Source organism: Ovis canadensis, chromosome 5 (assembly GCF_042477335.2).
Source record: "Ovis canadensis isolate MfBH-ARS-UI-01 breed Bighorn chromosome 5, ARS-UI_OviCan_v2, whole genome shotgun sequence".
NCBI classification, from domain to species: Eukaryota; Metazoa; Chordata; class Mammalia; order Artiodactyla; family Bovidae; genus Ovis; species Ovis canadensis.
Window position 1 is genome coordinate 71,747,235 of NC_091249.1, and position 26,538 is coordinate 71,773,772.

At 41.8% G+C, this 26,538-nt stretch overlaps 1 protein-coding gene across 2 annotated transcripts in view; it reads right to left on the bottom strand.

Annotated features, from left to right (window-relative positions):
- JAKMIP2 (janus kinase and microtubule interacting protein 2) overlaps nt 1-1,893 on the bottom strand; it is a 199,880-nt gene extending 197,987 nt beyond the window's left edge. For both annotated transcript variants that reach the window (XM_069592359.1, XM_069592358.1), the window contains exon 1: nt 1,562-1,893. The gene's annotated coding sequence lies outside the window, so the exon portion shown is untranslated. The remainder of the gene's footprint in view (nt 1-1,561) is intronic.
- Nucleotides 1,894-26,538: the final 24,645 nt, after the last annotated feature.

A 26,538-nucleotide genomic window follows, 5' to 3' on the forward strand; every position in this document is an offset into this window, starting at 1 on the left:
TTGCACTGACAATGATATTGTTAGAGAAGAGGGAGATGGATAAAAAATAGTTCACATGCTAAATGTAATGTTACTAATACAGTTTTACCTGCAAGGATTTTTCTGGCTTTAATTCAACAAAATCCATTATCCTGGGTGGTAATGGAGCCTTGTACTTTACTCATCTCAGGCGTCTTTAGTATCCTGAGCTGCCTTAAAGCTGTGATACAGTAAAACATCAAGCAGATCCCACTAAGCATTTGTAAACTACAATAGCCCCCCATTTTGCCTACAAGCCACACACTCTCAAGCTGAGCTTTGCTCATTCGCTTGTTTCATTTCATTGTACAAGCAGGCTAATTTGGAAATGGCTAGGTTACTTGGGAACATCTAGATGTTCAAAACAATCCCACTTTCTTACTTGACCACCCAGAGAAGTAGATCCATAATACAACACTTGAGGGAACTGTAAAATGGTGCCTGGATACTGAAGGAATGAACAGCAAATAGCAGCACTAGTAAATAAAATGAATGCATTTCACCTTCCAGCTCATCTGTGCTTTCTGGGACACAACACATAAACATGAAAGGGTTGGGACAGAATTTCAAGAAAACTGATGTCTTTCAACATTCACTTGGCAAGATGCTGGACACAAAATAATACCACAAGCCACCTCCCTTTCCCATCAGTGTAAATTCGGGGCTCTCAAATCACCCCCCACAAACCCCAATTAAATGGAAAAAGGCAGGCTATAACACAGATTGTCCTAAGTGGTCACAATGAAACTAAGGGACAATAACAAGAATAAATCTTGCATTAATCCAAATGAAGTCAATGAATAATAATACAAACCAGAAGCATAGTCTCAAAAATAAGCAATTATCTCCAAGCATGCAAGGGCATTTAAAACCCATAAAAATCATTGCAAAGCACACTCTGCATATAAATATGTTTCATAAATGCTAAGTAACATGTGTATAGATGATATGCATATCCACAGGATATCCATTTGTGTGATCACAATCAAATCTGTACACTAAAAATGAAACTCTATCTGGCAAATTATTTCTCAGCAAGAGTACACCAGAATATGAAATAAAAGGCTAAATTCTGGGGCTACCTTTTCTTAGCAATGAAGGAAATAAGCAAAATCACCTTATAATTGGGCCTGCAAGCCTAGGAGGCACCAAATGTGTTTTTGAAGGAAGGCCCGACCCTATATGTGAGAGCTGCAAATGAAATGATTCCTTTCAATAACATCTATTTCTTGGGAGCTCTTTTTCCACCCCTTGATTCTGTTGCTAAGCTTGGAAGGAAAGGAACCAAGCAGTTCAGTCTGCATTCTGAGCCAGTTCAAGATGAAATCAGAACACCATATATACATTTTTTTTTTAAACACAAGCAGATGCCTCCTTACTTCTCTCTCCCTGGCAACCTGCCTCTCTCCCAGCCCCATCACTGTCTCCACATCTTCCTCCCCATCTCTGAGGGAGTCATTGTTCAATGAAGGCCACAAATGTATACACAGGTCATTTAATAGCCAGCTTAATCAAGAAGCTAACCTCGCTCCCTGCTACTTACCATGCTGAGATCCGGAGAAGCTGTTGAAAGGAAGGAAAGATGCAAACTGAATCCATTTTCCTTGTGACCGAGTCGGATGCAGCCTCCGAACCCAACATCAGCAGCGGCTGCCGGGATTTCTTCCCCTCCCTCTCTGGTTGGCGACGGTGCTAATAGGAACCACCCTTCCAGCCCTCACTGGAGTATCAGCAGTCGAAGCGGCAGAAGCAGCAGCATCACCACTTGGCCTCCTCCCTCTCGGAGGATGGGGTGAGCTCAGAAGCAGCCAGGAACTTGCAGCAGACACCTCCTCTGGCTCCTCCTCTCCTGCCCCCTCCTCCGAAACCCCACCCCTGCTGCGGTAGAGGCGGCCTGCCCTGGCAGCTGCCGGTTGTCATGGCAACCACCAATGGCAAGCGACCCGGCTAAGGGGGAGGGGAGATGGGCGAAAGGAGCTGCGGGGGCTGGAGGGGAGTGAATTCGTGCTGCTGCCCTCTGGGATGCTCTTGGTCTCTCCTACCCTGGACTTCAGGTTTTTAAAAATGGGGCAAGAGTGTATAGCCATGGGAAGAGAATAATTTAAATTTAATCGAAATGTAGACTGAATCATACAGGACAGCTTAACTGGTTTTTTTTTTTTCCATTTTCTATGGTTTTCCAATAAATGTTATTAAATTTGCCATTGAATAAATAATAGCAAATACGGAGAAAGTTATATTATGTAATAGGAGATTATTATCACTCCAAATACGTCTGTCTTTTATAGCATCTTTTACTCAAAGGCACTCAGGGTTGTTAACAAGGAAAATGAGTGACTGGGATTTGCAATATTTAAGTCTGATTCCTTGTCTCTGCTCTCTGCTTGTTCTTCTCAGGTGAGTCACTGGTCTTACTGTTTTTCCAACTCCCTCTCTTAAGAGGAACTGGAGGTGTTTGGCATGCCCCTGTGGCAAAGGAAGTTAGAACAGAGGAAACAGAAATTCCTTGAGCAACCACTGCTGTCAGTCAGTGGATAGTTCCAAACCCTTTTAGTGTCAGACTCCTGAAGTGTTCAATTTCCTGCAGGAAATTCCATGCTATTTCCAGTATGCCCTTTTGGAGGTCCCAAGCCAGCTGGTGGTCTGGGTGGTCGGTTGGTAGAAAGGATGTGAAAGCAGCAGTGGTGTGTTCTAGATGAATTCTGTTTCTAACTATAAATTATAAATGACACTAGTATTTATCTCAGGCAGTAGTTGTAAAGATCGAATGAGATAATGCACTAAAAGCACTGGGCATGTAGTAAGCGTACAATAAATGTTTGCTCTTATTACTATTATTAGTAGTGGTGGTTGAACATTGTAGCCACTCCTTGATCCAAGAGATTGAAGGAATAGCACGGCGATTTCAGAATGGGAAAAAATTAAGGCGAGAAAACAATGTGTGATAGCTGGGATGTTGATGATGATGTTATGGTGACGACGATGGCGAAAACAGTAAGGCTCAGAGAGATTGAAAGTTCTCTAAAATGTGACAATTTAGGATGTTGTAAGTCTTAAAAGAGTTAAATAAATTTCCCAAATCCACATGGCTAATACGTAGCAGAGCCAGAATTAAAACTCGGACACTTCTATCACTAGCATTTGCTCTCTCAACCATTACATTTTCTGCCACTCCTCCATGGAATAGAGGTACTCTTCTTTAAAATTTTAAAATTGTTTTGATTTTTTGGCCGTGTGGGATCTTTGTTGCTGCGTAGGCTTTTCTCTAGTTGTGGTGAGTGGGGGCTACTCTCTAGCTGGGCAGCACAGGCTTCTCATTGCTGTGCCTTCTCTTGTGGAGCACGGGCTCTGGGTGCACAGGCTTCACTCAGTGGTTGCAGCACGTGGACCCTGGTTGCAGCTCCCAGGCCCTAGTGCACAGATTCAATAGTTGTGGCACACAGGCTTAGTTGCTTCATGGTATGTGAGATCTTCCCGGATCAGGGATCAAACCCATGTCTCCTGCACTGGCAAGCGGTTTTTTGCCACTGAGCTACCAGGGAAACCCTTGAGATACCCTTTGTTCTTAACCTGTAGGGTTATTTACAGATTCACATAGGATTAGTACAAATTTCAGTCAGACAGTCTGGGCTTGACTGACTTTTGATATAATTTGGAACATGTTAATTAACTTCTCTGAACCTGTATTTCTTCACCTGTGAGATGGAAATCGTCATAGAACCTCATCATGGGAATCAAATAGCGTGATGCACGTGGAGCATTAGCACATATCTAGCACATAGTAAGTGTTCAATAAATGTTAGCTGTGATTATTTGTTACTCATTCTTAAGTAATTAATGTTAAAATAGGAGAGGACTTTTTCCCCGCTTGGGTTCACACTTAATGTCAGGGCCTTATTCTAACAAAGCTGACTTGACAGTAATTAAGTGGTTGAGGAAAGGCTTGCAACTCATCCTCAACACTTGGCATTGCCTTCCCCTCCAGGGAACGCTGGCATCTTGCTCCCATCAAAGCCTCAACAATCACACAGTCTACACACACTTGGACATCAGCATCACATAGATATAGTTGTATAGCATAAAGTAATGGGTTGTTATAGCCTATATTTTGTATTCTTCTCTGTATTTTATCTGCTGTCTCCACAGAAATGATCATGTAAGTAAGCAGAGAAGAAAGCTGCAGACTGTAGAAGCTCAGATGTGTTTAGGTGATGAAATCTTCCCCATAGGCCTTGTGAGGAAGCATTTCATCTTGAGTATCAAGAGCTGACTTGGGTGTGGTGAGTAACTCTAGTTTTCTCTCTTCCTATCAACATAGAGTCAATTGGAGGGGGAAAATGTTTGGTGTTCCCTATTTAAATAAGTCCAAAATTTAACGATTCAAGCAGTTTTTGTTTAGTTGTGTCCAACTCTTTTGAGACCCCTTGGACGGTAGCCCACCAGGCTCCTCTGTCCATGGATTTCCCAGGCCAGAATACTGGAGTGAGTTGCCATTTCATTCTCCAGGGGATCTTCCCAAACCAGAGATGGAATACACATGTACTGCACTGGCAAATGGATTCTCTTCCACTGAACCACCAGGGAAGCCCACTCAAATAGTATTCTTCCCTTTTATTTTTTGTCATATCCATGCTGTACTGTTACCATTATTTAATAATACTTTTCTTTAGATGTTTAATTATGTGATATTTATTTTTGTTAACTTTAATTATTTGTTATTTACTTTAAAAGAAAATATGTCTCTGGCTTCAGTAGAACATTAATAAAATTAGGCATAGTAAAGAGAATGTTCCCAGAGAAAGGCATGTAATGTAAAACAATATTTTTTTTTAACAGAGATTTCAGCTTTATTTGTAATGATTTTTAGTTAAAACAAAAAAATTTTAAATTTCACTCCTTCTCTTTATTGGCATTTCCTCTGAATGCCGGTAATGCTACATTACCGTGTTCTATTTTCCCATGGTATCTATCATCTTTTAATATACTATGTTATTTATTTGCATTTTTTAATTTTCATCTGTTTCTCCCCACTAGAATGCTAGCTATGAAATAGCAGTGATATTTGTTAGTTTATTTGTGAACAGCACCTGACCCATATTATATGCTCAGTAAATATTTGTTGAATGAACAAGCCAGTAAATAAATCAACTATCAAAATTCTGCATTGAATTATGGATAAATAAGTTATTATAACATTATTTGTCCACTTAAATATTTTTGATATTTCTAAAAATTAAAAAGTAATTACAGTAATTATCCTTTTAGTATACATGCATATCAGCATAATGTGTATCTAATACATATTTTTAAAGTATATATCTATTAAAATGGAAATGTTGGCCCACGCAAATTCAGAGTCATCTAGCATATTGCTGGCGGTCTTTGGGAAACACTTGTTTTGTTCCAAGAGCATCTTTTCCAGAAGTACTAAAGGTGACCAGACTGTCTACCTCTCCTTAAGACCTCTCTAAGTTTGACTCTGAATTTTATGTCTGGAAAAAAGATGGTGTGGATGTCTGAAAAAGTAGATGGCGTGTGTGGGTCTTGGCTCCAAAAGCAGCATTAAATTTTCAGGAGAAACCACAGCATTATGGGAGGAAGCTGCAAAATTTGAGCTCAGGAGACAGACTACCTGGACCGAGTCCACACTTCACTATTTTCTTTTCTGAGTGACCTTGGGCAAGTTGCTTAATTTCTCTGTGCCTCAGTTTCTTTTGAAAATCAAAGTTCATGTGTGCCAAGAGCCAACATGTATTTGGCTTGTAATAAGTAATGTTATCTAATATTATTATTAATATAATTTTTAATAACTATGATTATACACAGCACATTTTTCTAGGTGTTTACAGAATACTCAGATCACTCCAAGCTATTCTAAGAACTACTGCCAGCAGACTATGAGGCATTCTGGAGATGTTTATCTCAGAGATAGGCCAATGTCCTGATTCCACCCCCTCCCCACTGCCCTGGCAGAAGGGGCAACAAGCTAGGGATCATAGATGTGACTGTTGTTTATTCCCTGTCTATTCTGTAGGAGATTCTTAACATATTGTGTGTTCGCAGAGAACATTGAATGGAAGCATCCAGGATCTTCTTGAGGTCATTAAGGTATCATTCTGATCTCACTGCATGTCCTTTATCAATACTACCAGCAAGCAAGTATATCAGAAGCACTCTCCCATGAACTCCACACTCCTATGGTCAACCACCTTATGGATGACTCTACACTCTGCCTTTGCTCACCCTATATCCTCTGAAAGTCCCTTCTCTGCCCTAATTTCAGCCTTCAAGATTTATCCATTACCTCCTTCAGGGACTCTTCACTGACACCAGGATTAGCATGAGATTAGCATTAGAAATGAGATTCCTGCAGTCCCTTGTCACATCTTTATTAATATGCTAATGATGTTGGGTAAAGAATCCACCTGCAATGCCGGAAACACAGGAGACAGGGGTTTGATTCCTGGGTCAGGAACATCCCTGGGAGGAGGGCATGGCAGCCCTCCCTAGTCTTCTTAACTGAAAAATCCCATGGACAGAGAAGCCTGGTAGGCTATAGTCCAGAGGGTCACAGAGTCTGACACAACTGAGCATGCATGCACAGGTAGGTAATGATGTTGAACCACAAATATTTCTTAGTCTTTTCTATTTGACTGTAAGCACTTTGAGGTCAGAAATACTGCTCATTCATTCATTTACTGATCCATTAATGCTGTACTAGGTACCAAGGACACAGCTATGCACTTTTCAAAGAACTTTATATTCTCTGCTTTAGCTCCTCTCTGAAGACTCTGATGCTGGGAAAGATTAAAAGAAGGAGGAGAAGGGGACAACAGAGGATGAGATGGTTGGATGGCATCACTGACTCAATGGACATGAGTGTGAGTCAATTCCATGAGATAGTGAAGGACAGGGATACCTGGCATGCTGCAGTCCATGGGGTCATGAAGAGTTGGACAGGACCAAGCGACTGAACAATGACAATAACAACAGTATTGGATGCAAATTTCCTATGGCCACCCACCTGCAATGTAGATTCACCCATAACGTGGTTGGCCATAGGAGTTGTTAAGCAGATGCGAATCCTCCCCACAACAACACACACACACAATGAAAAAACTAATTGATGACCGTGAACACATAGCCCCAGGCCTCCTGGAGACTAAGGACTGATAGTGTTAACCCCCTGGGACGCTGCCCTGCTGCCTCAGAGTTCAGTTCATTTCAATTCAGTCTCTCAGTCATGTCTGACTCTATGAGAGCCCATGGACTGCACCACACCAGGCTTCCCTGTCCATCACCAACACCTGGAGCTTACTCAAACTCGTGTCCATCAAGTCACTGATGCTATCCAACCATCTCACCCTCTGTCGTCCCCTTTTCCTCCCTTCTTCAATCTTTCCCAGCATCAAGGTCTTTTCCAATAAGTGAGTTCTTCCATCAGGTGGCCAAAGTATTGGGAGTTTCAGCTTCAGCATCAGTCCTTTCAATGAATATTCAGGATTGATTTCCTTTAGGATTGACTGGTTGGATCTCCTTACTGTCCAAGGGGCTCTCAAGAGTCTTCTCCAACACCACAGTTAAAAAGCATCAATTCTTCAGTGGTCAGCTTTCTTTGTGGTCCAGCTCTCACATCCATACATGACTATATGGAAAAACCATCGCTTTGACTAGATGGACCTTTGTTGGCAAAGTAATGTCTCTGCTTTTTAATATGCTGTCTAGGTTTGTCATAGCTTTTCTTCCAAGGAGCAAGCATCTTTTAATTTCATGGCTACAGTCCCCATTTGCAGTGATTTTGGAACCCAAGAAAATAAAGTCTGTCACTGTTTCCATTGTTTCCCCATCTATTTGTCATGAAGCGTAGTATCATTCAAAGAACGTGCATAAGCTGATCAAGTACCCTGAAACCCCTGCCCCCAACCAGCATATTAAAAATGCTTTGCCAAAACCCTTCAGGGAGATCGAGGCTTTTCAGGGCTTAAGACATCTGTCACTTGCATGGCCTTGTAATAAGCCTTTCTCTACTCCAAAAAGGAAAAAAGACTACAAAATTTTTTAAAATAAATGATATTGAGGGCTAAAACAAGAGAACTACAAGAGACTCTGATGGCGTACAAAGGGAGAACATAACCAAACATAACGTGTTTGAGAGCCTTGAAAAGACATTCCTGGAGGAATTGTGGAGTATGGTGGAGGCAGGTGGCTTCAGACAAAAGGAAGTGCATGCTGGTCCTGAGGTGTGAAAAGAACACAGCATGTTGCTCACTTTTTGTTCTATGCGAGTACCTAGCATAGTACCCCAATAAAAACTTTTTAAAAATTACAAGTTTCATTTCAGTATATATACAGTTTTATTTTGATGTTTCTCTAATTTTTACTATGGGAGGCACCATAATTGTCCAAATTTTTACAGTGCTTACGAACTCAAAATATCATTACTTACTGTGCTGAGAGGAAAGGACATTAGCCAAGTAGTACGATAAGCACCTGTACCCCACTGGGAACAAAACAGTCTTAGTTCCTGTCCTGGTAGAACTTAAGGGTCTGATAGGTGGTGCAGCCAAAGAATAAGAAAGCCAACCACTAAACAAACAGCGAAATGTCACAAATGCTATGAAGCAATGAACAACCTGGGGGTAGATAAGGATGGAGAAGTAGAGAGTGGGAATAACTCACTATGGGATGACTTTACACTTAGAAATGAAGTATGGATTACGCCAGCCCAGTAAAAGCTAAGAAAAGAGAGTTTGCAATGGAAAGATGAGCTCTTTGGAGAGGAAAAGCCACAGAGGAGAAATATTTTTGATGGTCACCATAGTGGGATGGGCTTCCCAGGTGGCTCAGTGGTAAAGAATCTGTCTGCCAATGCAGGCGACCCAGAAGACACAGGTTCAATCCCTGGGCTGGGAAGATCCCTTGGAGAAGAAAATGGCAACCTACTATAGTATTCTTGCTGGGGAAATCCCATGGACAGAGGAGCCTGGTAGGCTGCAGTCCATGGGGTTGCAAAGAGTCGGATATGACTGAGCACACACACATGTGTAGCTGGATATGGTGACCTTTGACCTTGAGGGAATGTGCCATGAGGGGAAGCTGGAAAGGCAGACAGGAATCAAAGTATGCAGTATCATGTAACCCCTGTCAGACAATTGGAGTTTTTCTTAAATGCAAGGAAGAATCCTTGAAGACTTTAAATTTGGTTTGAAGCACTGTGGGAAGTGCCATTTTTCTGGGCAACAGTGTAGTTAGGATGTAGTTAGGATGCTGTAGTCATCTAGGCTGAACATGAGAGTAGTTAGATTAGGGTGGTGGTAGTGGATATGGGTTTCCCTGGTAGCTCAGCTGGTAAAGAATCTGCCTGCAATGCAGGAAACCTTGGTTCAATTTCTGGGTCTGGAAGATCCCCTGGAGAAGAAATAGGCTACCCACTCCAATATTCATGGGCTTTCGTGGTGGCTTAGACAGTAAAGAATCTGCCTGCAATGTGGGAGTCCTGGGTTCAATCCCTGGGTTTGGAAGATCCCTGAAGGAGGGCATGGCAACCCACTCCAGTATTCTTGCCTGGAGAATCCCCATGGGCAGAGGAGCCTGGAGGGCTACAGTCCATGGAGTCGCAAAGACTCAGACACGACTGAGCGACTGAGAACAGCACAAGCGCAGCACGGTGGATACGGAGAAAACTGGACTATATCAAATAAGTACATTTTAGAGGTGGCATTGCAAAGACTTACAGACGCTCTGGAAGCTGAGGCTGAAGAAGACGTAAATATCAAGAATAACATCTAAGTAGACAACAAAGTCCCCATTTCAAAGAAATGGAAGAGGTTTGGTTTTTACCTTCTGTGGTGGGGAAAGGCCTCAAGGCTCTGGCTCTGAAAAAGTGTGGGGAAACTTGAAGGGGTTCTGAGTGCCTGACTGCCAGGAGTCCCTCCTCCCTCCCTCCTCAGGCTTGATGTCCTTGAGAATTAGGTATTAACGACCAGGTGGTATGTTGGGTAAATCATCACTGAGCTTAGGCAACTGTAGTGGAAGCAGTCTAGCTGGAATGGGATAGATGAGGCCTGGAAGAAACAATGATTCTAACTCAGAGAATCCTCAAGCCTTGAGAAGCAGATTGCCAGCAAGAAATGGCCTTCCTCTACTCTGAGCCTCCCAAACTACATTCTCTTCCACAACAGTAGACTCCTTCCTGACACCTTCTAATCGTGAGACCTGGAAATCATATCTTCTCTTAGTGCCATTACAAAGCCAGGGTGAAAACTGCCCTTGCTTACTGAATGCAAAGAAATAGAGGAGAACAACAGAACAGGAAAAACTAGAGATCTCTTCAAGAAAATTAAAGATACCAAGGGAACATTTCATGCAAAGATGCGCACTATAAAGGACAGAAGTGGTATGGATCTAACAGAAGCAGAAGATATTGAGAAGAGGTGGCAAGAATACACTGAAGAACTATACAAAAAAGATCTTAAGACCCAGATAACCATGATGATGTGATCACTCGCCTAGAGCCAGACATCCTGTAATGCAAAGTCAAGTGGGCCTTAGGAAGCATCAGTACGAACAAAGCTAGTGAAGGTGATGGAATTCCAGTTGAGCTATTTCAAATATTTTCTTCAGCTCAAAAATCACTGCAGATGGTGAGTGCAGCCATGAAATTAAAAGACACTTGCTCCTTGGAAGAAAAACTATGACCAACCCAGACAGCACATTAAAAAGCAGAGACATTACTTTCCTGACAAATATCCATCTAATTAAAGCTATGGTTTTTCCAGTAGTCATATGGATGTGAGAGTTGGAACATAAAGAAAGCAGACCACCAAAGAACTGATGCTTTTGAACTGTGGTGCTGGAGAAGACTCTTGAGAGCCCCTTGGACTGCAAGGAGATCAAACCAGTCAATCCTAAAGGAACTCAGTCCTGAATATCCACTGAGAAGTATTGATGCTGAAGTTGAAGCTCCAGTATTTGGGCCACCGGATGGGAAGAATGGACTCACTGGAAAAGACCCTGATGCTGGGAAAGATTGAAGGCAGGTGGAGAGGGGGATGAAAGAGGATGAGATGGTTGGATAGCATTACTGCCTCAATGGAGATGAGTTTGACCAAGCTCCGAGAATTGGTGATGCACAGGGAAGCCTGGTGTGCTGCAGTTCATGAGGCTGCAGAGTCAGACACGACTGAGTGACTGAACCTACTGACTTACTGAATGAAGGTCATATGAATTATGTTTGTAAAAACCTTAGCCCATGCCTGACAGATGGAAAGATCTCTACAAGTCCCAGTTGTTCTATTATATTATCTCTTCTTCCACATCTGAACCTTTCTTATTAAAGCCCCAATCTTTTCCTCCCAGCCCCCAAATTCTTGGACAATTTCTCTAATGCTTCCCACCTCATAACCCCTGACCTATTCCTTATATCCCTTAAATAACCAAGTATTTATTTTCCTCTGACAGGGCAGGGGCAGTGGGACCAAAAGGAGAAAAAGTCTGTAAAAGTGAAACTTACAGAATCCATGCTGTGTCTCACATATTTATGAGCCAACTTTCTTTAAATATTTACACCCTGTGTTTACATCTTATTACTTTTTGATTTGTTTCTTATAGCTGATCTGAAGTGTGAAATTGGAAACTTGAAGCTTGCTAACACTTCCATGCTAGAGAAATGCACAGTGAAGAAATCTGAGTTTCATGGGATTTTTCCTCCCCACACCAAGGATGAGATTTTGCAGGGAAGTCATTGAGATTGCTTACATCCACTCCCTGCATCTCCACCCCCCACCCCCGCCCCGCCCACGCAGGACTCCTCTTTAATGTGTCCCTGGTTCTAGCACCTGCTCCCAGCTGAAGGATCTTTCCTGAGAAGTCAAAGACTACTGCTGGGAACCAAATGGGTTTGATTCTGAATGGAGATGGCAAAACTAAGGCAGGACCAAACCCAGAGACGGGAGTTACATTTCAAGAAAACAGCTTTTCTCTATTTAACTCTACTAAAACCTCTTTTCTTTTGCCCTAAGTCCAAATTCCTTCTCTTTTCTCAGCATCTATTTCTCCTTCTGATATATTACTCAGATCTTAACAAAACCCCACCCAAGCTCTAAAATAAATCTGTAAACTCTTATCTCTTATTGAAGTATAATTTTGATAATGGTAAAATCAAGATCCTTAGGCAAATGCAAAATGTACACATCAGTGATTTTATGTGTTTATTATTTATTAAATCCGAGATCCTGTAATATGCTAAAACTGGCCCAAAGAGTGTTTGAGAAGCTAAATATTTATAGGCAATATACAAATTAAAGGAAAAGAGTAGTTTTTATTATGCTGTCAACAGAAGCATCAGTTGAGATGCACATTTTATGCACAGGAGTGATCTTTATGACCTTGAATAAACTAAGCTAGTGGTTAGTTTATTTGTCTGTCTTAATAGCCAACCCTTGTATCACCTGAATGAACAGATGGAGTGAATATTAATCTCTGGTTCATGGGAGAAACCTCACACAGGATAAGGATACAATGGTCTGAAACTGAACTTGGAAAAATGGAATGTCATATCTTTCTTCCTAACATTTCTTGGTATTGCCAGATAATTTTTTAACCTCATCCACTGACTCACAACATACCCAGAGTTAAATTTAGGGGTTCTCATTTCATGCAATGTCTTTGTCTCTCACAATATCCTCCCATTTTACAACTCTATTTATGGCAGAGAGATAAGTAACTGAAATAAAGAATGAAAAAGAAGAATGGGTGACAGCAATGTTTCCAGGTAGAATGTGGCACAGGTGCTTGAACCCGTCTTGACCTATCACAGATGTGATGTGCTCTGTGTGGAAACTGAAAGACCCCTCCTACTCACACTTTCACACACTGGGGCCCAGGTATTCCTGCCTGAACAACTCTTTTGTGAAAAGCAGAGAGAATTGTTCTCAACTCACGAAAAAAGCTTTGCATAAAGGGAAAGAGCTTTTTCCTTCCCTAAAAGGTAGAGGTGGGAGTGAATTTTCCTTACCTTGAAAGGTGCTAAATATTTCTGTCTGACAAGGACCTGGGGCATCTTTGGGCAACCACTGTGTGTGGAGGAGAAGAGACCTGTGCAGCGTGGTAGAAGCCTAACAAACCATGTGCGCAGGGCATCTGGAAGCAGCAGGGTCTCCATCTTCATGAGCTCTGATGAAGACCTGGTCCTGAGAAGCAAAGACCAGAGGCTGCGGCACCAATTCTTGAGCTCATATAATAATCTTTTTGAGAGCTTTCGGCAGGAATGTGACCTTTCAGGGTGAGTAGGTTGGGGCTCATTCATTCACCCAGGCAAATCAGAGGACAGGATAATTTGGTTTTGCAACAGATAGTTATTTTTAGGTTCCTTCTCCAATCTTTCACATCCCTTTTCAGTTGGGTAAACTGAGAATGAGCTACAGAAACACAGTGCAGCCGCATGCTACACCCCTATCATCCGTCTGGCTTTTCATGCGTCACGGTCTCCACATTAGAGTAGGGCAGCAGTAGAAAATACAGACATTTTGATTTGTGTAATTTTTTCATGCCCCAAATTCCTATTAATCTCACTGTTTGTCTTCATAAAAGAGTTTCCTGAAGGGCACAAGAAGAGAGGAAATTTTGTTTCACTAGTTTCCCTTGATTTATTTAGAATGTCTGGCAGAGGCCTTCCTAGCTCAGAGTCAGTATGAGAAATCCAGCCCGGGGGAAGGGCTTCATGCGTCTGCTTTTCAATAGAACTATAAACTCTGTGGCCCTTACTTCTTTAGCATCCCTTTCAAAAGAAAGCTCCTCTTAGAAAGCTTAACACCATGTAGCTACAATTCCCTATAGAGTTATTATAGCTGTGCTTCTGGGCAATGCAGAGAGTCAATGAATTTTACACCACAGAGGTCTCCTTAGGGGTCACTTACATCATGCCAACACTAGGCAGATTTAGATTTTATATTATAGTAAGGGAAACTGGGCCAGGGACTTATCCAGAGTTTGGGGTGTTTTGCCTTCAATTTGAGAGCAGAGTATCAATGGTAGAATTCAAGACTGTTCTTTTACTAGATCATCCTCTTATCTCCTGAAAGGTCTGATACATAAGAATGCCTTGAGGATGGAACTTAACCTCTACTATCAGGCTACTCGATTGCCCTAGGGGAGGCTTTACAAGTCATTGCATCAGGAGCAAATTAACACTGAGTGAGAAAAAGTGTCCATTTTTTCTATCTCCAAACATCTTGGCTTCCAAGCCTTCTTTTTTTCAATCTTTAGTCACTCTATAACTGGACACTCAGACAGGAGGAGTAGGTCACATTGCTTTGTGATTATGTCCCTAGATTCCCAGCCTCTGTAACCAGGAACATTTTTTACATACAAATGCAAAAGGAGAAGTTGCATATTGTGCTTCATGCAAATTCCTCTGTAATTCTTCAGATTTCTTTTTTTTTTTTTTTTTGATACTTGGAATGTCTATTGACTATCTGATTTTAAGAAAATTAGTAGGAATTCATAATTGCTACCAATTGAATTTTTGAGAGAAGATCTTTTGTCATGATTGAGAGAAGATCTTTTTTTTTTTGATACATGGAGTGACTATTGACTATCTGATTTTAAGAAAATTAGTAGGATTAAAGAGCCTACAGTGAATCAGAGGTGACAGAGTCTCTAAATATTTCCTCCATTTTCCCCATCATTTCTGTTTTAGCTCTAAAACACAGTAGCACCAGACATAAATTTGAGCAATCTCTAGGAGACAGTGGAGGGCAGTGGAGCCTGGTGTGCGGCAGTCCATGGTGCCATGAAGAGTCGGACACAACTGAGTGACTGGACGACAACACGCAGCAGCATGAGGATGTCAAGGAGGAAGAGCAAAGTGCTTTGGATCATGCAATGTCCTAATTTTCCTCTGGAAAATGTCCTGGGTCTGACATTATATAGAGATTGGTAAATGCAGATATTATAGAACAAAAGTAGGTTTATTTCATGTACCAAACCTCAGGATGAGATATCAAGCCCAGAAAGAACACTTAGGCCTTACGGTGTCTTCTGTGACCTGCTACTGCTGCTGCTGCTAAGTCGCTTCAGTCATGTCCGACTCTGCGCGACCCCATAGACGGCAGCCCACCAGGCTCCCCCGTCCCTGGGATTCTCCAGGCAAGAACACTGGAGTGGGTTGCCATTTCCTTCTCCAATGCATGAGAGTGAAAAGTGAAAGTGAAGTCGCTCAGTCATGCCCGACTCTTAGCGACCCCATGGACTGCAGCCTACCAGGCTCCTCTGCCCATGGGATTTTCCAGGCAAGAGTCCTGGAGTGGGGTGCCATTGCCTTCTCCAATGAAATCAAAGTCCTGGTCTCTTATAGGTGATAATGACAATCCTTTTTATCTCTTGAACCAAAGCTTGTAATAGATACTAAATTTACTCTCTGAGCCTCAGTTTCTCAGATCAGTGTGGGTAAGGCTCTATAAATAGGATTTTAGAAGCAGATGGTATGAGATAAAGAAAAAGGAGCTTCATACTTAGGCAACCAACATCTCCTGGGATTTCCAGGTTTCTTTAGTCTAAACTTTAGCTAATATACCACATAACTGAATAAAGCAATATCCTCAGTCCTCATATTTTCCTCCATTTGGCACCCTGTTTTCAAGTCAGACACATTCATGTATCCTCTATAAAATAGAGGATGAAAAAATGAAGAGGTTTGAAACTACCAATTCTAAGTACATGCATGCATGCTAAGTTGCTTCAGTCGTTTCTGACTCTGCGACCCTATGGATTATAGCCCACCAGGCTTGCTGTCCAGGGATTCTCAGGTAAGAATATTGGAGTGGGTTGCTATGCCCTCCTCCAGGGGATCTTCTCAACCCAGGGTTCGAAGCCAAGTCTCCTGTGTCGCCTGCATTGCAGGCAGTTTCTTTACCACTGAGCTACCAGGAAAGCCCAATTCTAAGTATATGATATGGTTTTTTCTTAGTTCAGAGTCTAGTCTGAGAGACCAAAACATGAAGAGGAATCCTGATATTGTTTCTTTTCATTTCCTTTAACAAATATTTGAGTGACATGTCACCAGCATTCCTAGTGTCCTCTTAGTATGGACATTTCCCCTCTACCTTCACCTCTCAATAGAGGAGTGATTCCATGATTGTCTCTGCAAAATCCTCAGTCTTTGTAATTGTGCATGGGAGCAACAACTGGAAACTGGTATTGTACTTTTGTTCTCCAGTGAAAGGCCTTTAGAATACATCTCACTTCACTTTTCCTCCAGTCTTGGTTTGATTAAAAATTCACCAGTAGAACACTGACTCTCACTCCTCCCAGGACCATCCCCAGAAGTTGCTGAGTCTAATCACCAAGATCAAGATCTTTCCAGTCATGCCTTTTGGCAGGACCTCATCTAAACTGTAGGGCAGTCATGGGTATATCCTATGTCTTATGTTATTAAACAGCCTGAGACTGGTTTTCACATGTATACTTTGGTGAACAAATTTGCCAAAGGAGAATCAACTGGAACAGAGCTTCATGCTAACTCTTTTATCCTATTCTTGTTTTCACTAACCTTCTATCATGGCCAAGAATGTTGAGCAGTCATGGAATGCTTTGCTTCATGTCGTATGCTTATCTCCCCAATACTCCTTTCTACTCTTAATTGAGAATAAAGAAGTATTCAAAGAATGATGGAGGTACTTAGAAAGTCAAAGGAGCCAACCTGAAAGAACTCCCACTAGCAAAATCTGGAAAAGTTTCAGCATAAAAATGAATAATTGTAGTAATGGAATATAATATACAGAAAAATTTAGAATCCCATGAGTCCATGCCATCATGAATAAATAAATAAAATGGAATAAATAAGGGAGAAGGGAAAGCTTCCTTCTAGAGTAGGATGCCAGTTAATAACTGTAAAAGGAATCACCTATCACTTGGCACACCGTCATTTAGTTAACATTACAGTAGTAGTTTTAGGCGTGAATCATCAATGGATGCTGAAAGTAATGAGTAAAAGTTTGATGAGGAAGAGGACATTTACAGAACCTCAAACTGTTTCACCACAAGGTCCGTATTTAATTACAAAGACAAAAATAATAACTTTATAGTGATGAAAGTTGGTAGATAACTCTTTAACCAAGTGATTACAGGACTGAGAACAGGACAAATAGGTCTCATGTGCCTCCTTAACACGATGAACTGAAAAGATCACAACATCCCTTCCAAGAAATCTCTGCCAGACGCATGATATAGCAATTTTAATCCTCGAGGAAACAGTGGATAAACCCAAATTGAGGGGTCTTCTGCAAAATAAGGCCTACTTGCTTCAAAAATGTCAAGGTAATAAAAGACAAAGTAAGACTGAGAAAATCTTCTAGATTAAAGAAGACTAGAGACATGATTATTAAATGCTTTGGAATCTTGGATTGGATCCTGGGGAATCAAAACAAAATAAAGCAACTTGCCGTGAAGGACATTAAGGACATAATTAGCAATACTTGAATGAAGTATATAGATTAGAATTTATCATTGTTAATTTCCTGATTTTGATATTGAATCTTTGTGAAAGAAAGTGTCCTTGCTTTTAGAAAATATACATGGTACTTAGGTGAACAAACATGATGTCTGAGTTTTTCTCTATAAGTTCTCTTTTTCCTCCCTTCTTCCCTCTCACTGTTTTCTTTCACCCCTGTCCTCCCTGCTCCTCCCAGGATTGCTGCAGTGATGCTCGCAGGAACCTCAAGTACACAGGGTGCAGATGGGAGGGAACCAGTCCCTTCTTATGATGATCTTCCAGTCTCTCTCTGGCACTGGCTATTGGCAGAGCTTACTGGCCAAGTAGCAGTGGAGTTTGCATAGTCCCAGAGCTAGGAACACAGAACAAAGTAGTGAAGGGTGAAACGGAAGCTGAGAGACAATGCTCCCTTGTCTCTCAACCCTTCAGAGCTTTCTAGGAGATGCCTTCATGACATGCTTCAGGATAAGAGACTCAGCGCTGGAGAGGAAACTTCATGTTGCCTCTTAGGTGGGCAGGATGCTGACTCATGAGTATTCACGTCTCCTGGTGTCGTTTTATTAAAAGGGGCACTTTTATTCCACAAGAAGTAAGCTATATGCTTTATTCTTGCGGTCAGAAGTTTTCTATAAAATTCTCAGCAGATTTTTCACTAGTGTTGGGGTCTTCAGTGAGAATCAATTATTATGAGCTCCCTCTCCAGGAAAGAGCATTTACAGACAATCTACCTCTCTCTTCCAGCCTTTATGAGATGTAAGATCCCTAGACTGCATAATGAGCATCTTTCCCACCCAAGAGCATAACCAGATCTCTCTAAATTTGACCTTCAGGCTTTGTTTATTTACTTATTTTTTAAAATATGCCTTCTGGAAGAATACCATCAAGTTTTAGATCAGTAAACTGTGTGATAAGCTTTATGTTTAGTACCATAGAACTGGGGTGAGCTTTAAAAAAAAATTACTTAGTTATTTACTTATTTTTGGCTGCACCACATGCAGCTTGTGGGATCTTAGTTCCCCAATCAGAAATCAAACCTGGGCCATGGCAGTGAAAGTGCTGAGTCCTAACCACTGGACAGACCACAAGGGAACTCTTTGGGAGTGAGCTTTTGTAGCTAGAGTTTGGGGACAAATTCCCTGTTGCAGAATTAGGAGAAGTAAACCTTTAAACTGCATCTTCTATTATGCCTCCTGAATTCCCAGGTTTTGTTCTCCATTATTTTAAGCCCTGACATATAGACAAGACCCTCAAGGGAAAAAAAAAAGAACAGGATTCTGTGCCTCAACTAATGTCCTCATTCCTTGAGATTCTTGTCTACTTTACACTCATGCTTAAAGGCAGAGTCATGAGGCAGGGAAAGGCTTGCTTCTTACAGGCTCCTCTAAGCCCATCAGAGCTATCTATGAGAGTCTTCATGAACCAGTTCTTAGCATGGGAGACCCAGTTTGTGAAGACTACTTTAAGAAGCTATATGCATTTAGGTTTCCCATTGCTAAATTAAAGGAGGCAAATTGTCCTGTCAGACCCCTGGGCCTCAGACACCATCTCTGCGGTTGTCATTATCTGCCAAATTTTCACTCAGGCACCATCATCGTGGTGTGGGTGGCCATGGCAAGTCAGAGCCTTCTCAGTTACATATGCACACTTAGAGTGTGAATAATTTTATCCCTTCCTCCTGGGTGGGCTAGTTCTAATGTCTTAGCATGAATACAAAGTCTTTTCAGTGAAAACCTTGGAGATGCTTTACCAGTCAGTATGTTGGGAAAAGATTAGCTGAAATAAGGAGAAATGAAAATTCAAGATGTATATCCTAAACTACTCTGCCTTCTGCCAGCCTACTCACTCAAGCTCAAGTTATGGGACACAGTGAAAAAGAAAGAGCCAAAGGAAGGAGCATTCTCTCTTTTCAGAGTTTCCTCTTCTTTGGTTTCATGGCAGAGGACCGCAGATAAGCATGAGAGGATGCCACCGAATGACGATTTTAAGCAGTCTTTTCTTATTCCCCAAGAATTGTCTAAGAATAGTCTTTTTGACCCAGAGAAAAAAATAATTCTGAAGAGAGATCTTCATTGTCTTGTGCCCAGAAGTATGTGAGCCCTCTGTGGTCTCTGCTCTACTGTCTCTCATAAGCGCCTCAGCTACTGAACAGTGACTGTAGCTCACAGGCTCCCAAGGGCAACAAGTCAGCTCAAGTAGAATCAGAAGTCTCCTAGGCACCTCCAGTACTTGTTCTCTTCTCCTGTAGCTCTCAGTCCCAGCATGTATGGAGTCATAGAGAGGTATACCAGAAGGCTGGGTTTTATTTCAGACCCTTTCTTTGTTATAGGGACTTGGTGCAGGTGGGCATAGAAGAACAGTGAAAGGAGATACTTTGTGAAGCCTCTCTGGAGCTCCCCACACTGCCCAGGCATTGTCTTTGGGGCCCAGAGCCTATCCGAGAAATCAAGGCTGATAGTGGGACTTGAGTCCAATGAGACACTCACTCTGTGCCCCTCTCTGGATACTTCTCTAGTGTTCCTTCAAGGAACAAATCTTACAGTTATTTCTTCATTAATTTGTGGGGGGATAATAGTGTGCCAGGTAACTGAGATGTAAAACAAACCAAACAATATGCACCTAAAATTCAAGCTGAGTCCTTATAATCAGTTGGAATTATTGACTATCTTTTTCTCCTTCGTCTTCGCAGCTGAACTGCTCAAAGTGTCCTTTATACTTCAGTCCAGAGTTAATGACTGTCCCAGCAAGAGGTTTACAACAGTGTTCTTGGGCTCTGCCTCCAGTCCTCTTGAGTAAATCAAAACCCACCTTCCAAAGAGCTGCCTTACTCTCTTTTCTTTGCCTTTCAAGGTTCTAGATTAAACAGGTTCCAAAATATCAATGAACTGTCCCTTCTCCTTCAGTGTTTCTTTCCTCTAATTGGTTGAGTCCCCTAAGATAATGAAGCCAAAGAACAAGTGAGTGAATAAAGGAAATGCACACTTGGTTTATAGCAAATGAATAAAGCAGAAGTTAGAAGAGGTAGGACATGAAAGAGAACCTTCCTTCTGTCACCTCCCTCTGACTCCTGAGGTCTTACTCTATGGCTCTCCCTGAGGTTTTGAATGGCTAGGGGATGGTCTTAGCCTGTACTTGGTCTAGTAACAATTTTCATTGTTAACCAATTTTACAATAAACAAAATTATTCTTCAAGGAAGTACAGTTCAAACATTCCGCAGAGCCTACTTAGGTAAGAGATTTTAAAAACAGCCAAACTCCAGCCTCCTTGCCCCCAAACCTCACTGCATTGGCATTGATGTAATTTTCTGCCAGTCTAAATTAAAAGGAAATGCCCCAAGTATGGTGCAATAAAGAGCATTAGAAATATATTCTCTGGAATAGGAAAGGGTTCCTTGCAGTTAAGCATTTGGGAAGAGAACCCCAGGTGAAAAAAGCAGTGACAGCAAAACTAATCAGAAGTCAAGGTAAGCAGACATGGCAAGAGCAAGTTAAACATGAGAGTACATTTGCTGCAGAATCTGGGTAATCATACAGCAAATGCCATAAGAATCTTTACAAAGAAACTCTTTAGTTGGAATCTCCCATTAGCATTTATAATAGTCTCACAGGCCAGCAAATCTGTATGCTGCTGCTGCTGCTAAGTCACTTCAGTCGTGTCCGACTCTGTGCGACCCCATAGACGGCAGCCCACCAGGCTTCCGCATCCCTGGGATTCTCCAGGCAAGAACACTGGAGTGGGTTGCCATTTCCTTCTCCAGTGCATGAAAGTGAAATGTGAAAGTGAAGTCGCTCAGTCAAGTCTGACTCTTCACGACCCCATGGACTGCAGCCTACTCGGCTCCTCTGTCCATGGGATTTTCCAGGCAAGAGTACTGGAGTAGGGTGCCATTGCCTTCTCCGAGTGAATCAGTATATCTGACTTTAAAAAGCCTCATGTCCTTTAATATATAGATCATTCTTGGTTTAAGTGCTGAAAGTTAGTAATTTTGTATTTACTTAATGACTTTAAAATCACCCGTTTACCATTTGTGGTCTAACATTAATTAATACTAAAATAAAAGAGGTCACTTAAACAGCTCTCTCTTGCTCCTATCAAATATATTTTCCATTGACTACATATCAAGTCATGATGCAGAGTACATCATGAGAAATGCTGGGCTGGAAGAAGCACAAGCTGGAATCAAGATTGCTGGGAGAAATATCAATAACCTCAGATATGCAGATGACACCACCCTTATGGCAGAAAGTGAAGAGGAGCTAAAAAGCCTCTTGATGAAAGTAAAAGAGGAGAGTGAAAAAGTTGGCTTAAAGTTCAACATTCAGAAAATGAAGATCATGGCATCTGGTCCCATCACTTCATGGGAAATAGATGGGGAAACAGTGGAAACAGTGTCAGACTTTATTTTTGGGGGCTCCAAAATCACTGCAGATGGTGATTGCAGCCATGAAATTAAAAGACACTTACTCCTTGGAAGGAAAGTTATGACCAACCTAGATAGCACATTAAAAAGCAGAGACATTACTTTGCCAACAAAGGTCCATCTAGTCAAGGCTATGGTTTTTCCAGTGGTCATGTATGGATGTGAGAGTTGGACTGTGAAGAAGGCTGAGCGCCAAAGAATTGATGCTTTTGAACTGTGGTGTTGGAGAAGACTCTTGAGAGTCCCTTGGACTGCAAGGAGATCCAACTAGTCCATTCTAAAGGAGATCAGCCCTGGGTGTTGTTTGGAAGGAATGATGCTAAAGCTGAAACTCCAACTTTGGCCACCTGATGTGAAGAGTTGACTCATTGGGAAAAACTCTGATGCTGGGAGGGATTGGGGGCAGGAGGAGAAGGGGACGACAGAGGCTGAGATGGTTGGATGGCATCACTGACTCGATGAACATAAGTTTGAGTGAACTCCAGGAGATGGTGATGGACAGGGAGGCCTGGCGTGCTGCGATTCATGGGGTTGCAAAGAGTCGGACACGACTGAGCGACTGCACTGAACGGAACTGAACATATCGAGACATAGCAACACTGAATACAGACTCTTTGTGTTACACATATGGTATAATGCAAACCTTGCCCCATCAGTCATTCTTTCCCAGTGGCTTTGAGTAAATAAATACAGTATTTCTTTCTTAGGAGAATGACTCCTTTCCAGTTTTCCAGAAACATCAACAAAACCCCTCTTGTTTGCAACAACGAGGATATGCTCATTTAAATTAAGTTGATCTCTGGAGACGGATGGACATGACTTACACCGAGCCTGCCCCAGGCAGCAGATACATCCAGGTGAGAACAGTAGGATGAACAGGTAAAGATTAAGATTTAGAAGCTGGGTCAGGTGATGGCCTAGGTCTACCTGAGACTTAGCAGAGAGAACGGAAAAGCTTAGCTGGGATGAAGGGAAAGGAATCCTAAAAATCATTTGCATATTAATATGACATAGGCATAATTTGAGCCCTGGGAAATCCTATTCTAATGCCTGATTTGGTTTTGCTTTGTTCCTTACTTTATACAGTTTGGCTAATATTGTCCCTTATAGCTGTTTCCCTCCTTCTTTTACATTTAATGTGCTCTCCCAGTTCAGGGGGAACAACTTACCCTTACAAACCTTGCTCACTCACAACTACCTTCAAATGATTGTCCTAGAGCACACTTCAGTGGCTTCTATGACATGGATGCATCACAGAGGGGATACTGACATATACACCATCTCTACTCTGTTTTTAAAAGGGAATTAGGTGGGAGTTTGATGACTAGTTAATGGTAGTAATCAGAAATCAAGGCATACAGAGGCAGATGTTTCCATCTGATGGGCAACCCACTGTTTTCCTTTTTAAGGAATGACCTCTGAAAGTGACCCCTGGAATTCCCTTCATTCTGAAAGGATGGGTGGGTAACTACACAGCAACTTCATTGGCAAGTGCCAGGGCCAGACTGGGAATCATAGCTAGCATGAGGTCTTCCTGCCTCAGTATTCCGGGTTCTAAGAGGAACATCACTTCAGTACAGGATGTGTTGACAGTACAGGACTGTCAAGGACGCGCAGATCAGAGTGCAGAGGGCAGAGTTACCTCCTCCTGCTTTCTCCTTCCATCCCTTCTAGGGAAGTTCACAATTTCCTCTCCTGGGACCAAAGCGCAGATCTCACTGCTAAAAGGATCCTGTTACAGTGGCGAGTTTTCTCACAGTGGTAAGGTTTAGTTCTTTGCCTACCACTTGAAACTGACTTCCAGCCAATGCTGTCTTGAGGAAGCAGCTGCAGGGTGTTAGGGGACTTTGCTCTGTCCCAGCCTCATTCTCTCTCTGGTCTAGTGACTTTCAAATAGAGTATTTCACCCAGATTCCTTAGAATGAACCAAATTACCCTCTTCTCTCTTTCAGAACTTAACATCATTGATACCAGTCTCTCTCAATGATGTTTGCTTGAAAGTACTTTTTATCAGGTAAGTAACTTCTGGCTTTGAGTTTTTGAATGTCTGAGAGGAAAAGTCTGTCTCACTTTCCAAAATTATCAATTAGTACAGCTCCTTCTTCCTGGTTAGGTGTGCAAAATGCCCATTTTTGTTCCTATAGACACAGTTTGTAAGCATGACACACTTCACTATCTCCCAATAGAACTCGAACTAAATGTGGTCAAGCTAGGCAAAGGCAGGGACAAGATACGGGAGCATCGTTTACACTGGGCAGGGGTTTGGGAGAATGTTGGTGTGAAGCAAGTGGCGAATCAAGCATGGGGCTGACACTCTCGAGAGCAGTGATCATCTTTTCCTTGAAGATACGCCTCCCTGACGCTTAGGTCCATCTCCCTGTGCTTCGCAGTTTCCTTTCCTCTCACCCCTAAGAAGCCTTGTTCTCCCTGCCTCCTACACTGGACGCAGAGAGAGGAGGGCAGTAGGCATACAACCCCCAGGCCCTTAGTCTTACCTCCCGAAAGTCTTGCTTTCTTTTTTCCACCGATAGTGGCCTTTTCTCCCATCCTAAATGTGCAGGATTTTATCTACTGAACAGAAGCAACAGCTCATCCAGAGATCCAGGCAACTTCTGGGAGATAAGACTGCCGTCATTCCCTCTCTGGGGCAGCGCTACAGGGAACAGAAATAAGAGTAACCCTATAGTAAATGAAAGTAAGTCACTGAAGAAGAGAGAAGGACCGTTCCCACGAGCATAGACAGACGTCATGCACTTTTTAATCTTCTGCTCTCCTAAAAACCCGTTTGTGTCTCTTTGTTCTTCCCATAGAAGCCTTTTCTTCTTCCTTCTTTTCCCCTACCGAGTTAAGCATATACACCTCTAAATTTCACCATGTAACAAGCTAGTGACTTTTTTGTTAGCTTTTATATGGATATGAATTAGTCATTTTTCTCCTGTCAATCTGTTATAGATCATTTAATTTGTAGACTCCAGTTACTGAACATAATTGGATAAAGAAAAGTTGTCTTTCTCCACACGTCAATTTTTAAATCTCAATTTTCATATAATAGGAAAGCAGGAACCCCAACTCTTTACAAATTTTGACCACCACAACATTCTTGACATAAATTAACTTTCATTTATTAGAGAAAGTGCTGTGTTGATGTAATACAGAATGCAGAAACACTTAGGCCTCAATTACTCCTCCTAGGAAACTCCAACAAACACATAAAGATTAGCACACTTTCTTACCATTCAAGATTGACTGTTGTTATAATAAGAGAGGTGGTGGATTCATGTCAATATATGGCAAAACCAATACAGTATTGTAAAGTAAAATAAAGTAAAAATGAAAAAAAAAAAAAAAGAGAGAGGAACCAACACATTTTTATGGGAATTTGCAAGAGAACATTTTGGGAGAGCAGGAAAAAACTCATGGGAGGCTTAACAACTGAGGTAGATGAGGAACTGGGGGATCCATCCCAACTCCACTGATCTGAAATATCTGCAAGGTGAGGTTAGGCCACTGAAATTGTAAAGAAACTCTCCAGGGGATTCTCATTGAGTTTAAAATTTGAGAACCAATATCTTAAGCAATGTTTATTAAATAGGTAAAAGTGACAGATAAAAAAGGAATGCAGAAAGACATTAAGGACTTATAACCACCAGGCTAAATTAGAGCCTTCTTTAGTAGACAATGTGTAGCCATTACAGCTTTTTCATTAAAGGACAACTTTAATTATTTTGTGGTCCAGAAGCAAGGGTTCCCAGATGGCGCAGTGGTAAAGAATCTGCCTGCCAATGAAGGAGATGCAGGAGACACAGGTTCAGTCAGTCCCTCGGCTGGGAAGTTTCCCTGGAGGAGGAAATGGCAGCCCACTCCGGTATTCTTGCCAGGAAAATCCCATGGACAGAGGAGCCTGGTGGGCTGCAGTCCATGAGATCGCAAAAAGTTGGACACGACTGAAACGACTAAGCACTTATTTTGCATGGAGTGTATAAAGTAGGAGGATATATCGGAAGGAAGACAGGCTGAATAACTTTGGGCAGGTAGAGCACCTAGTGAGTTATTTTAAGTCATATCAGCAGTAATGCTGGGCTTTGAGAGGGTAGTATTTGAGGAAATGGAGAAGAGGGGTAAGACTTGAGAGAGTGTTTTAGGGGTGGATTCCATTGTCCAAATTCTATGGAAAATTTTGTTGTTCCTCACGTTTTACCTCTGCTAGATACCATTGATTTTTTTGGTGAGCATGCACTGGGGAAGGAGATGTGTGTTTGGCTATGAAACAGATTTACTGACCTGACTCAAATACCTGAGAGTGCTTTAGATACCCAGAAAATCAAGAAAAGAGGAACGGCTAGAAGACTTTGGAGAGACCAAGGCTTCTGCAGTGGCAGAGATCATGAAAAAATGTTTGAGAAATTGGCAAGCACATAAAAGGAGCAAAAAGAGGGGACACTTAAAAAGAGTTGTATGAAGAAAGAATTCTCAGAGGTCATACCTTCATCTGATAAGCCAAGAAAAAATGAGACAGATGGAGGGTGTGGGAATAATATGTGTGTGTAAGAGAGAGAGAAATAGAATGGTGGGTGGGTGGGAGGGAGTTGAGCAATAAGGATAATTCAGAGA